The following is a 13,970-nucleotide window of genomic DNA, read 5'->3' on the forward strand; positions in this document are numbered from 1 at the left end:
ACATTAATGCCATTTTTAATGAAAGACTCTTAGTGGTCCAGTTGATTTTCATGACATTGTACACAGCTGGCTTTCCTAAGGTGTTCAGGATGTTGTGGACGTGCATTTCCAGTGTTTGCTTCTGAGGCTTAATTTCTGCTGCTGGTTGCGTTGGGAAGCATGGCTCTTTATATTTGGAGGCATACTGATGTTGGCCTTCAGAGTTCTTTGATTTCACTTGATCTGCATTATGTTTTATGTATTAATGATGACGGTTTAGCTGTGCTAGATGTCTTCTTTTTGGAAACTCTCTGACTCAGCATGTTTCAAGTAATACAGAACTACCTTCTTTGGACAGACTAATGCATAGGTGGTGTTTACATTGAGATCCTATTCTCTTGTGTTTAAAGTCTTGGCATTGTTTGATGCATGTTAGCAACACTGTATGGCAGATGGACTGGAGTATTTCCCTCAGGGCAGCAAAGTGCTTGCTTGCAACTCAATTTTAATTTTCTGCCTGTTAATTCAAATATGGGCATTAGACCATTCTTAAAATTCAGTTAAGGTAATGTGCACATCTGGTTAATTGATTCTAGACTTTAACTTCAGAGGCTTCTATACTTAGCAGTCAGTAGAAATCATTTCAATTTAATAAAGTGCCATCCTCCCTAGTTAGAAGCTGGAGTTCTGTAAGATTATCACTTATATATACCATTACTTTACAGTCTCCCTTGTCACCATGGTTTGTTCAATTTGTGCAGCTATGAAAATAGAAAGTTAAAAATCTGTTAAATCATCTCTGCCTTTTGTTTTTTGAAAATAGAAAATGTGAACCTGGGTGAGCTTTCCTGCAATAGGTAGGGGAAGGGAGGGTTAGACTTTGTGTATTTGAAGATGCCTGCTTTCATGCTTCCCTAAAATGCACTATAAGCCTTTATATTTTCATTTCATTTGACTTTTCCTTTAGGAGGACATACAGGCCAAGCTGCTGTCTTACACGTTTTTTCTCAACACATCTTTTTATTATTCTGGAGGTAGAATTAGAAGAGAAAATAGTGGTGTTCATTTCAAAACTGATTTGTAACAACTGGGCTAAATTAATAATGGAATTTCCTTCCAGATCTCAAGTGGAAAGAACCTCATGTCTGAGAAAGTTGCTGTTCACTTCCTTGCATAACTGAAACATGTAAAAAGTGTTAACTTCGCTATTTTTGTGTGCGAACCCATTTTGTCATGTTTTTAATCATTGAAAATGTAAACTATTAAAACGTAAATTAGATGTGGGTATAAGAATGTCCCTCAGGGATGTTCCCTGCATTACTAGTTAGTTTCATGTTATCAAGCTGGTTTTCAGGATGGAACTGGAGTGGCAGTGTTAAGTTTTTCCATACTCAGGTGATAGAGGCCACAGTGCCTCCATGGACCATTCGGGATGAGTGATTAGGATGGCACATCCTCTCGCCTCCACAGGGAGGTTTTACCAGATGGTGTTTCTACCCACTGGGAAATACCCAGGTGACCACTGTCTGCAACATATCTAGCAACAAACCAGAGGCTAAAACCAGACCACAGAAAGGCACATTTTAAAATTCTTCCCTGGTTTTCCTCCCACTGTTTTTTTAGAACTACGTGTAACCTTGGTTACTAAGAAAATGTCGGTTGAGTAGTGCCACATTCCAGAAGTTACTGGATTGTGGTGATTAGTCCTGTCCTGGATTTTATCTTTGGGTTCACCGGTACTGCCTATGACGGTCTGAGTTATGCTGATTTTTGGAAAAGATACATATCATACAGGATAATAGTCATTGCCCAAGCAGACTTTGAACAGCATGGCCATGGTTGTAAAAGCTGGGTGGGAAGCGTTTTCAATAATGTTAAGCTTTTCTTGATGGCATGCACAGGGAAGGTGCTACATTGATTTCGCAGTTGTTGTTGTGGTTGTGTGGTTGTTGTTGTGTATGTATATGCATGCATGTGTGTGCATGTGTTTGTGTCTGACCTCTGAAAGGTCGTTAATGGCACAAGCAGTGACCTATGCTAACAAACATGTAGTACCACTCCATGCAATGCATGCCAGCGAGTAGAAGACATGGGGGTAGATGCAGAGGAAGGGCACTCACTAAACATGCACTTGTCTTGGGAAAGGGCATTAACTGTAAAGAGACACATGGAACCTTTCCTGGGAGATACCAATGTTCCATAATTGGCTATTGGTAATAGTTGCATCACTTCATACATTTACTGAAAAGCATCGGATTGTATGCACACAACAGGGTGTTGGGGGAGCTGTCTTGTCTGCATGATCTTATATTTGTATCTAAATCATCACAAACTAGCCTTTGAAAATGCTGTCTTCCTACTCTGAGAGATCGTGAGCAGTAGTCAGAAGACCTGCTCAGGGAATGAGGCTTAGCCAGTGCAATATGTGGAACTGATTGCCTGAAAGTTTTTCCTAGGATGCTCTGGCTGTGGGGTCAGAACCAGCTGGACAGTGACCGCAGCGAGGTCCTGGACTGCTTTCTGTAGTCTAGCACGTTGTCCTTGCTTAGAACAGACTCACCACAGTAGTTTCCCATGAGGTTCTGGAAAACATGAGAGATTTTAGTGCCATGAGTTTTCCAAGCGTTATATTTTCTCCTAGCCTTTCCTGGATAGCTTCGAACCTCAGCTCAGATTTTATGAGCACAAGCAAGCACCCTACCATGATGATAGAAGTGTCACATTTATCCACTCCAGCAAGTCTGTTTCTTTGGCTTTTGTTTCTTTGTCTGTTCCTCCTGTCTATCCAATGTCCCAGGGAATTTGCTGTGGATCAGAAGGCTGTTCTTCCCCATGCATGGTGGGCACAGATGGTGATAAAATTTGGGTTTAATCCACATGAAAATGATAATTTTGACCCAATGGGAGTGTTCCATCCCAGAGTTTCGTGCGAAAGTTTGAGGCTCTAAAACCCCACCCCTTTTAAGAAATTGCAGAGCTTTCTCCCCGATAAGTGGTATAGTCTTATTTTATAGCCTATTACATTTTTTGTGACAGTTTAAGTTTCTGATTTCCTGACACTGTAGGGGGTTGTGCTTCAAGTGTAGCAAGCTGGAAATTTTCCATTTTCCCCAACATAATCTGCATTCCAACATTGTAAGACGTAGCTTAATTCTTTCCAGTTGTGTTTCTATTCTTTCTCTTCCACTGTTTCCAGTCTTTCTCATCCATGGAAAGAATGGCCTTTAACCATCAGGGGTGGAAGTCATGTCGAAGTCATGTCTGACCCATGTCTGGCATAGAGCACAGGGCCAGTGGCCTTTGATTGGGTTGGATCATGGAGAAACTTCGTAGAGTAGCTGAGCATTGTCACCTTTTAAAGGGCTGAGGCTGTGAGGATGTGGTCATAAGAGTGACAACCCAACCATGCAGTCTTCTCTGGAGTTGGGGGAAGGTGAAGCAGTTAGTTCAAAGTCAGATTTAATTGGCTGAAGGAGTTTGCTCCATGCAGCTGGTCTTCAAACATACTAGAGTTCAGGTATTGAACTCACTGACAGCACATATTTTGGATGTGATAGCCAGTTTCTGCATGTCGGTTATTAAGCAGGACGACCATGGAACTGGAGGCTTTTGAGAACTCTAAAGGGCTTTTCCATTTTTCTGGTCTCATACACTCCTTTTGCAACTACATATCATTGGCCCTGAGATTTTCTCAAAATATGTCACATCTAATAAAATGCCAAGCTGGAGTTTGACACATTATTGCTTTGGTAAGAGTTGGTCAAATTAGAAACAAAAATAACTTTTTTTTTCCAGGAATATGTTTGCTTTCTGTACACAGGGTTACTTAATTTTATTTTGTCCACCTGATTTCTAGCTCTCTATTTGGAACCAGATTCGAGAGTAAGGCAGGCTATTTAGAAGAGTGTGAGAAGGCTGTTGGATCCAAATAGATGCTAATATTCAGGAAGAGGAGAGGATGTGCTTTAAAAAGTACAAGGGTCTTAACCTACTTGATTTAATTAGTTTGTTATCTGGAAATACAAATACTACCTTTAAGTCAGCTCATTACTGTATGTAGTCTTTCAATACATTTACTTACCATCACATTGCTGGAGCCAACCTTTAGCCTAATGACTAAGATGTTGGTTAAGATGCCCACATCCCACATTGGCATGCCTGGGTTCAATCTCTGGCTCTACTCCTGACTCCAGCTCCCTTCCAATGAGACCCTGGAGGCAGTAGTGATGGCTCAGATGATTGGGTTCCTGCCTCCCACGTGGGATAGCTAGATTGATTTCCTGGTTCCAGATTTTGGCCCAGTCCATCTTGGCCATTGCAGGCATTAATGGAGCAAACTACTGGGCAGGAACTCTCCCCACCCCCATCTGCCTCTTTATTCTATCTCTTGGCCTCTCAAAATTAAAACAATAACAAAAACAAAAACTACCAAAAAACACTTTTTGAAACTGCCTGCTTAACTCCTTGAAAGAAGGTCATTTTAAGTGTTTCATTGGAGGCATGTGAAATGAGTTGATGTATAAAGAATTTGTGGTGATATTCTTTCCATGGAACCTAAAATCAGTCGTTTATTTATACAATCATGGCTTCTCATGTTTTCAGTGCCCAAATTAGACCAATTGTAAACTGAGTTATTTTGAAAATGCCCAGGCATCTGGCTTTGTTTTATTCTCTTTGTCTTCCTTACATTGTTTTCTCTCTGCTTCTTCAGTGCACTCTACATCAAATCCCCATGAATCACTTTAGGAGAGGAAAGAGAATGCCTTTATCTCAAGGTGGATTATCTTTCTCAAAATTCATCTTTTACTTACTAACAAATTCATGAAACATTTTGAGGACACATAATTTTAAGCTTTTACCAGTGTTTTTTGTGAGTTTTTTTTTTTCACATTTAATCATGTTCATCATCACATTTCTCCTGAGAAGTAGGCATAAATATTCTCATATAATACTTGGAAAGTCAGAGAACCAGTGTGTCCCTAACTCATGTGACATTAGTAAGTGGCAAAGATCGGCCATGATCTCTGATTTCTGACAAAAGTTTATTCTTTGTGATTGTTTTGTAGTTAATATGAAGAACAGCTGAAAATTTTATGCTAATTATATTTTTGATATGTAAGTGCACATAACTTCAGTATTTTATTATCTTCATAATCAAACAAAAGATGAGGCTTATAACTACATCACTTGGACTTTCTTCTTATCTCTTCCAAATTCAGGATGCTTGCTTCTCTTCATGGTCAACATTATCCTAGATGTGCAGTTGGCTTCAATACACTCAAGCATTTGCAAAATCTTCTTTGTAGTTTTATCCCTTTCCTAGAAAATCAGTTTCATTTATACCCCAAAGCCTTTCTGCTTCCTTGCACACAGGAGTCCTTGACCTTCTTATGCTGTGTCACTCTGTAGAGTTGGTGCTTGTCACTTGTTAAAGACAGTATGGTGGATTTTGGGAACATTCACTATGTTTGCCAGAGCACTATTGCAGTGGAAAACCATGCTAATTGTTGTTATAATATTCTATAAAAGCACACCTTGATCATGCTTGTGAGAAGTGTTTTTTCCATTGCTTACTCATAATTGTGTCTACATTGCCAATATTATACATGGAAACACCTGCACGATCCATATAGCATCTCAAACTTGACTTTAAATTCTTAGTTATAGAAGGCAAAAGTCAATACTATGAGCTCTTTTTATCCTGAACTGTTAGCTTTCAGGTTAACCTAACTGTGCTCCCAAATGTATTACATCAGACAGACTTAGTGTTTGAAATTGGTATTGGAGTTGATTGTGATACAGAATCAGTATACGTAATACAAAAGTAATTAATAGTTATTTTACTTGTTTTTCCTTTAAAATTGAGCCATGCAGTTTTTCTTTGATTGGAAATACATACAAGTACAAGGTATTGATCTCAGAGCATGGATCTTGGGAAACTGGTAGTATGCCTTGAAGCAGTCTATTGCAACCAAATGAAACTCAACCCATGACACAAGGAGAAGTAAAGTGAAAATGTGTAACACAGGAAGAGGAGTAAGAGGTAAAGAACCAGAGCAATAAAATGACAGTGAAGACATCTCCCTAAACCTAGTTATAAAATGACATCTCTCCAAATTGGAAGGCTGAGTAGGGGGCTTTTGGGGAGGTGGAGATAATTCTGAAATAAAAAATGTAGTGTCACAAACTTCTATTCTGTGTATGAGGAAGGTGATGACTGATTATTATGTGGATTTGGTTTTGCTTTTAAAAATTAAAATTTTAACTTCCTCTGAAAATGTCAGAATCATTTAGGAAAGCTTTGCAAGGCTTTATCTGTTAAAGTGTAATGTGCTTTGTAATTCATTGAATAATTAATTACTTCACAACCAAGGTGTTTTTATTGTTTAACCTACAGTAAACTAGGCAACTTTTGAAAAACTACATCGATTACATCTAGAAATTTGGACACGTTGTAGATTCAGTGTACCAATTTCATAAAGAAGTCAAATTTGCATCAAAGATTAAGCAGTGAAAAGTTTATCAGCTCCATATCCATAAAATTGTGTCATAAGCCTAAAAATGTATAATAAAATCCTAAATACCATCTCAGAACCAAGTACAAGGCTTAATTTCTTTAGGGAATTATCTTCTGAAATGGATCATCCAGAATGGCCAAAATGTCATTTAATAGTCTCAGAAGGATATTAGACCTGCCTCTCTCTCTCTCACTACATGTATATCCTAAAGTAATATTTAATTGAAACATCCAGCCACTCAGTACTTTGTGCAGAATTGGGAGAGAGAAAATTTCAGACTTCTTAGCTTAATTTCATGACTCAAAAATTCTATATTTATTTCTTTCACCTGATTTGCCATTTGCAAAATAGCTAAGTAATTGAGGTACTTCATTCATAGGCATTCTGGTTCATCCAAGTACAACTAAATATGTTTGTAATGAAGTCATGGATTGTTCACATCAGTTATTTCAGTAATTTAATTTAATGGGAATCTATTTAAGGATGCAATATGTATTTAAATGCATTTATTTATATTTATATTTACATTTATGGGGTATTTGTATTTATAGAGGCATTTGTAATCATAGGGGTAAAAAATGTACTTCAGTAAGAGGTCACAAACTGGTAGCACAGGGTAATCTGTCCCCTTGGATGTGGTTTCTTCTCACTAAAGAATTTTCAAAAAGTAGTCTTGGCTTAAATTTAATGATTTAATTGAAGCAGATCCCATGCAGCTCCTCAGTGTTCCCCTACAGTCTTAAATAAACATCTTTTGCCATATTTCTGTTTGCCATTTGGCTCCTGAAGGGAAGAGATTTGGTTTTATGGCAAGATACAGTACTTCCAAAGCTGGAGGCATTACTGGAGGAAATTAACATGTGTGAGGCCACCACTCACTGTAGGTGAGGATTGTATCCCAACAAGTGGCTCTGGTTGAAGGAGGAGGGAGGCAAGGGTGAGTTGGAGCTGTGAGGGAAGGCCTCACTGCAACCAGGGGCTTGGCCTTCCGCTCCTGAGCAGAAGAGGGAGTGGGAGAAGAGGCAATGTGTATGGAGCGTCAGGTCATGAACTCTTGGAAAGGTCCCTCTGGGTCCATGTGGGAAATGGTGGTGGCTCCTAAACAGACCCCTCCCCACAACCGCACCTTTGATAGACTCGCAAAGTGCTCTGAAAGGAGTTTGTGATTAAACACTGAGGAGTACATTGACTGTACATTCTTCATACTGGAGGATCAAAGAGCCCACAAAGTTGGTGGTTTCCGGGACAAACAGGCTGTAGTGCTGCGCTGTTCTCTAGCCATAACCCTTCTTTAGGGTATTGAAAGGATTTTTCTCTGAAGGGCCCATTTCAGAGAAAAGAGGGACTATGGAAGAGATTGAGGGGATGACATTTTAGGCCAAATGATCTGACGTTGGAAGTGTTTGCCCTTTATAGCCATAGACACAGACTGATCTTAAAAATTAGGTTAACGTGTCTTCTTACTTCCTCTTTAGCTAGGAGGTAACTTTCTGAGGATCAACTGATGGCCTCAGAAGTCCCTGCCTTCCCATGGTTGCTAGACTGAGTAGCTTTGAAATTATTTGTAAGTGTTTACAGGTGATCCAGGAGAATTGTTGTAAGGAGTGGAGTCTATAGGAAGTAGATAGCAACACAGGCTTTAATTATAAATGGAACCTAGACACTTTCTGCTGTTTATAATTGCTATTGTCTTTTAAGATGGAATGGGTCTCATGGTTCACTGATGGAGATTTGTTCCTTTTAGTAGCTGCATGTTTTTAGGAATCTGAATTTTCAGATGTAGGCAGTAGAAAACCATCTCTCCAGCACTGGCTTTCAGGGTTGTAAACTACTCTGGCTTTCTGCCTGTAGAAGAATACTCCAGGCACACCCTAATTTCTTTTTTCAGGAATGGATCCTTTTGGTAGTACTGCTTGGAGTAGAAATATAACATGGGAACCTTTGCCAGTGATTTGCTTTTAGTGATCTTTTGTGTTAAGGAAACCAGCACTTGATTTAAGTAGAATAGACAGGTTGTAAAGAAGATGGAACTGTATGTAATATTTCTAGATTCATATTCATTTTATGAACAATGGCTTATAAATAACTGTTTTAAAATTAAAAACAATTTTAGAACACTAAATTAGATAAATTAAAAATTTAAATTTCTAAGAATATTTTACTTTCCGCACCCCAATTTTAAGGGCAGAGGAAAAATGTTCTTTGCACAATTTAATTTTATTGAATCCTTTTTTAATCTCTTTTAGTTTTAATACACTGAATTTTTTCAGCTCTTCATCTGATATTTCAAAGTATCATCAGAATAGAGCCCAGGACTCTTGAACTCATGAAATTGGAATGACTTGGCTAATTAATAACCACCCTCAGATTTTTTTTTCTTTTTTGATTCATTGATGTGTTATGAAGAAAATGTTGGAAAAAGGACAAAATGATCAAAATGATATTGTTCTTTTCTTGCTATTTTAATTTATTATTAAATTATCTCAAACCAAACCTTGACCCCAGATTATCTATCTCCTAGAAACTGGGACATTGTATAAAGCATTTGTATGTGTGTATATATCTATTGATGTCTATATCTATATCTATATCTATATCTATATCTATTTAAAGCTGGATGGTAAGTGGACAGAGCAGGTATTGGGAGATGAATTCATTCAGTCGAGATTTACGGGGTCCAAATTCTGGTTAAAAGATGTATTTGGAAAACACCATAGGAGAGTGAAGTCATGATTTAATCTCAGTGTGAGATGAAAAGTTGTGAGATGAAATTCTATGACTTTTTTTAAACTGTCATTTATGTGTGAAATGAATAACTGGTCATAGTTTTCTCCATATACAAGGAATAATAAAATTACGTACTTTCTGGGTTGAGACAAGGACTAAATTTAACACTGTTATCCAGTGCTTTGCAATATGCATTGTAGCTCATTTATTTTCATCAACTAAATCATCACACTTCATGTAAATGCCACATACTTAACTTGTTATACACTGTATTAGATATTCTAAGTAGTCTAGAATGTTAAAATATTATATAGAAGGACTGAAGGTTATATGCAAATACTAGCCCATTTTATATGAGGGATTTAATCAGGTGTGGATACTGGAGTCCTCTAGTAGAGCTGGAAATCCCTTTGCAGATACCAAGGGGGATAACTGTGCCTAGCATCTGTGGACACTGACCTCAATGCATAGATAATTATGATGTTATATGTTAGATTACATGCATATGTTGAATACATGTGTTCAGTTAACACAAGTACATATGCAGATGTCTGGGACAATTTTGAAAATAAGTAATGAGTGTAACATTGCCTTGGTGTCATGAAAAGTATACAGATACCGGGATTTAACAAGCATGCCATAGTCCACTGCAAGTAAATAGAGAACTCAGGCGTGGTCGCAGTTGTCCTTGGGTATTTAGGGTTTGATAGAGGTGGCATAATAAAGGAGAGAAGTCATGACAGTATATCCTGGTGGGAAACTGCTTCTCTTATAAAGGGAACAAAGGACCCAATGTGTTCCTTATGCCAGAATAAATTATAGATGGATGAAATCTTTAAATTTTCAAAATAAGTATACAGTCATCATTCTATGATCTTGAAATAGAAAACCATTCATGTGTTTTTAACAGCAGAGGCTGGCACAAAGCTATAGAAGATGCCAGCCCTTACATAGGTCACTACATGCTATAGGGGGTAGAGAATGATCTTTCTTTTGTTAGATGTCTTTGTTCTTAAGAATACATTTCTCTTTCATTGCTGTCTCAGGATTTTATGTGTTAATGTGTGTTGTTGGTCTACAAATGGAGATATAATGTATTTTATTTCTCAAAAATCTATTTTTATTATTTATAACCAGTAAATGCTGATATTGTGAATTGAGAGTCTTAAAAATGAGTACAAGCTCTTATCTAGAAATTTCACCCTAGGAAATTACCTTTAAAAACCTGAATGTTATTTGCAAATATATATTTAATTTCTATAACATAAAAAATCAATAAAATATTTCATTGAAATATCTGAGTGCCACAGACCTGATCAGTTATTTAAAAACTTGTTGGAGAACAGCATTTAATGATGTGGTAAATATGTGTGAAAGATACTGATTATGAAGCAACATTTCTGTGTTATCCCAATTGTGAATAGGCTTGTATTTGAAGATGAAAAAGACTATACAAGTGTATTTCACAATGCTTTCAATTATTATTTCTTGTTGATAGGACTATAGATTAATTTTACTTTTTTATTTTCCAGTATAGAAAATTTAAATTGAATATTTTTCAAGTTCTGAAAAATGTTTCTTGTACTAGTTGTTCTTGGAATTTTCTTGAAGATGATGTTACCAATATGACGTGGGTTTTTTCATCATCATTAGTTAAGATGTTTGGATAAGGAATAATATTTGTATTTCCCAACCATGATAGCCAAATATTCAGTACCCATCTATATTGCAATCACTGATTTTTTTCCTTCTTAAAGATAGTTTTGAAATATCTTTTTTAAAACTTTTTCTTCTGTTCAACAAAGATAATTTCAACACAGTTCTTTCTCCCTCCTTTATGTACATTCACAATTTAAGATTCCAGTGTATTGCATGTATTCAGATCCTTCTGTGCTCATTTAATCAGGTCTGTTCTCACCCAGCGAATAGTAACTAGAAGCCAGCTCTTGTGCTTGGGGAATGGGAATTCACTGATGAGCCAAATAGACCCAGACCTTCTGGGACTTTTAATCTCATGAAACACAGATATTATCCAATCTCCAAAAGAAATCACATGCTCAGAATCTTATGTACATGCTTAGAAGTAAAAACTGAAGCTGAGACCTGAATGATGAACAGGAAGGAGGAGGACAAATGATGCGGTGAACATGCCTGCGTGGGGAGGTGGGATTGGAGGGGGGACTGTGCTCCAGTTGTTTATTTACTGTATAACAAGTCATCCTGTAACACAATACATTCATCCCCTTATGCTACTGTAGCTTTTAACCACTGACTCAGTGGCTCAATAAAATACCAATCTGTTACCTAAGTTTCTGGAGGTCAGAAGTCTGAAATGAGTCTCAGAACACTAAAATGAAGGGTTGCAAAGACTGGAGTACTGGAGGGGAATCCATTCCTTGCCTTTCTCTGCTTGCTTCTTTCCTCTGCAAAGCCAGAATCTTCAGATCGATCTCTCTCTCTCTCTCTCTCTCTCTCTTTCTCCCTTGTCTCCTTCTCTCCCTCCCTCCTTCTCTCTCTCTGACTCAGATTCTTCTGCATCCTTCTTATAACAACACTTGTTCTGATAAGGACTTTGGGTTCACCCAAATCATCTCATATACTCTCAGCATCTCGTCATCTTGAATCACATCTTCAAAGTCCCTTCCATCACTTAAAGTAATGTATTCATTCATATGTGAGCTTAGAATATGAGTGGGAGATGGGAGGGGTGCGAGTGGAAGGGAACTTATTGGGGGCGGGGAGCCATTGTAATCCATAAACTGTACTTTGGAAATTTATATTTACTAAATAAAAAAATTAAAAAGAAAAGAATTAATGTATGTTCCTAGGGCTGTAACATTTTGCTAACCTGTAGAATATAATAAACTCATTATAATTTTTAGAATCACTTTGAATAAAGTTTAACAAACAGTTGAAAACCTCAAAAAAATAAAAATAAAAATAAATTTTTAAAAATTAAAAAAATAATATGAGCGATTTCTGATATCTCAAACTTTTTGTCAGTCAGATACTTTGGCAAGGTTTCACAGTGATTCCCGTGCTGTATGGCATGGACTGAAGTCATTGCTGGTGAGGCTGGCTCATCAGATAAGCCAATGATGCTTGATGTACTTTGCCGGGATGTATGGATAGCCAGGCTCACCAAGGACTGTTGATCAGAGAGCCTACAGGTGGCCTGTCCAGCAGGAAGTCCTCAGGTTCAATAGCCTCCACATGCATATGGAAGCTTGCAGCTCCAGAAAGAGTGTTCCAAGGAACAGGAAGTGGAAGCTGCTGATTGTTCAGGCCTGGGTTCAGAAATTCTCCCAGTCACTTCTGCTGCATTCTGTTAGTCACAGCCATCACAGAGCATCCCAGATCCGAGGGGAGGGAGTGTGGACACACTGTTCTATGGTATTAATGTTGATGTATTTGCAGTGCTGGTATCTTTAATCCATAGGGTACATGGGTGGGGTAGGATTCCACAAAGAGAGAGCAACATGTGGGTGTGGAGACAGCTGAGGGCTTTTCTGAAAAATGCGCAAGTGTATTTGCAGCACAGTGACAGAGGAGAGATGTGATGAGCATGGAGAAGCAGGCAGGGCAGGGCAGGGCAGGGCAGGTGGGGCCTTCTGGACAGTGTAAAGGAACTGAATTCTTCTTAGAGCAAGGAGACACTGAGGAGCTGGAGGGGCAATGCTCTGGCTGTTGTGTGACCATGGGAGTTGGCTATGAGAGACACTGGCTCCTGATTAGGGGCCCTCTGGGGGCCTGGCAGCAGATAGCAGTACTTTGGACTATTTGCCTCCTGATCCATTTCCAGCCACATTTTTTTCTAGTAGCTTTTAATAGTAGAGTAAAAATAAAATGTATTCAGTAGGGGCAGGCACCATGGCACAGTTGGTTAATCCTCAGCCTGCAGCACCGGCATCCCGTATGGGCACCGGTTCTAGTCCTGGCTGCTCCTCTTCCAATCCAGCTCTCTTCTGTGGCCTGGGAAAGCAGTAGAAGATGGCCCAAGTCCCTGGGCCCCTGCACCCTTGTGGGAGACTGGGAAGAAGCACCTGGCTCCTGGCTTTGGATTGGCGCAGCTCCAGCCGATGCGGCCATCTGGGGAGTGAACCAATGGAAGGAAGACCTTATTCTCTGTCTCTCCCTCTCACTGTCTGTAACTCTACCTCTCAAATAAATAAATTAAATCTTTAAAAAATGTATTCAACGAAATTTTGTCTACAGCAAAGTCAGAGGAGAAATCTGGAGGGATTAGAAGCCTTTATTACAATGTGACACACTGGCTTCTGCTCTAAAGACTTAAGTATCCACAATAGTGAGCAGTGGGCTTATATGTTGTGCATCTGTTTTTGTTGTTGTTGTTGTTCTTGTTTTTTTTTTTTTTTACTTTAATTTTTCCTTTAATTTTGTTACATTTTAGAAAGTACTTGTATAAATTGGAAATTTAAAAACATACTGTTTGGGGCCGCACAGTGATCAAAGCCCTGGCCTGCAGCGCTGGCATCCCATATGAGTGCCAGTTCAAGTCCCGGCTGCCTCACTTCCAATCCAGCTCCCTGCTAATGCGCCTAGGAAAGCAACAATGGATGACCCAGGTGTTCAGGCCCCTGCACCCACATGGGAGACCTGGAAGAAGCTCCTGGCTTCAGATTGGCTCAGCTCTGGCTGTTGCAGTCATTTGGGGGAGTGAACCAGTGGATGGAAGACCTCTCTCTCTCTGTCTCTAATTCTGTCTCTCAAATAAATAAAATAAAT

At 38.6% G+C, this 13,970-nt stretch overlaps 1 protein-coding gene across 2 annotated transcripts in view; it reads left to right on the forward strand.

Annotated features, from left to right (window-relative positions):
• The window catches only part of FBXL7 (F-box and leucine rich repeat protein 7), a 441,233-nt gene that overhangs the window by 134,097 nt on the left and 293,166 nt on the right, over window positions 1-13,970 (forward strand). The window lies entirely within an intron of this gene.

Source organism: Oryctolagus cuniculus, chromosome 14, assembly GCF_051225735.1.
Source record: "Oryctolagus cuniculus isolate XC-2025 breed Fujian yellow rabbit chromosome 14, ASM5122573v1, whole genome shotgun sequence".
Classification (NCBI taxonomy): Eukaryota; Metazoa; Chordata; class Mammalia; order Lagomorpha; family Leporidae; genus Oryctolagus; species Oryctolagus cuniculus.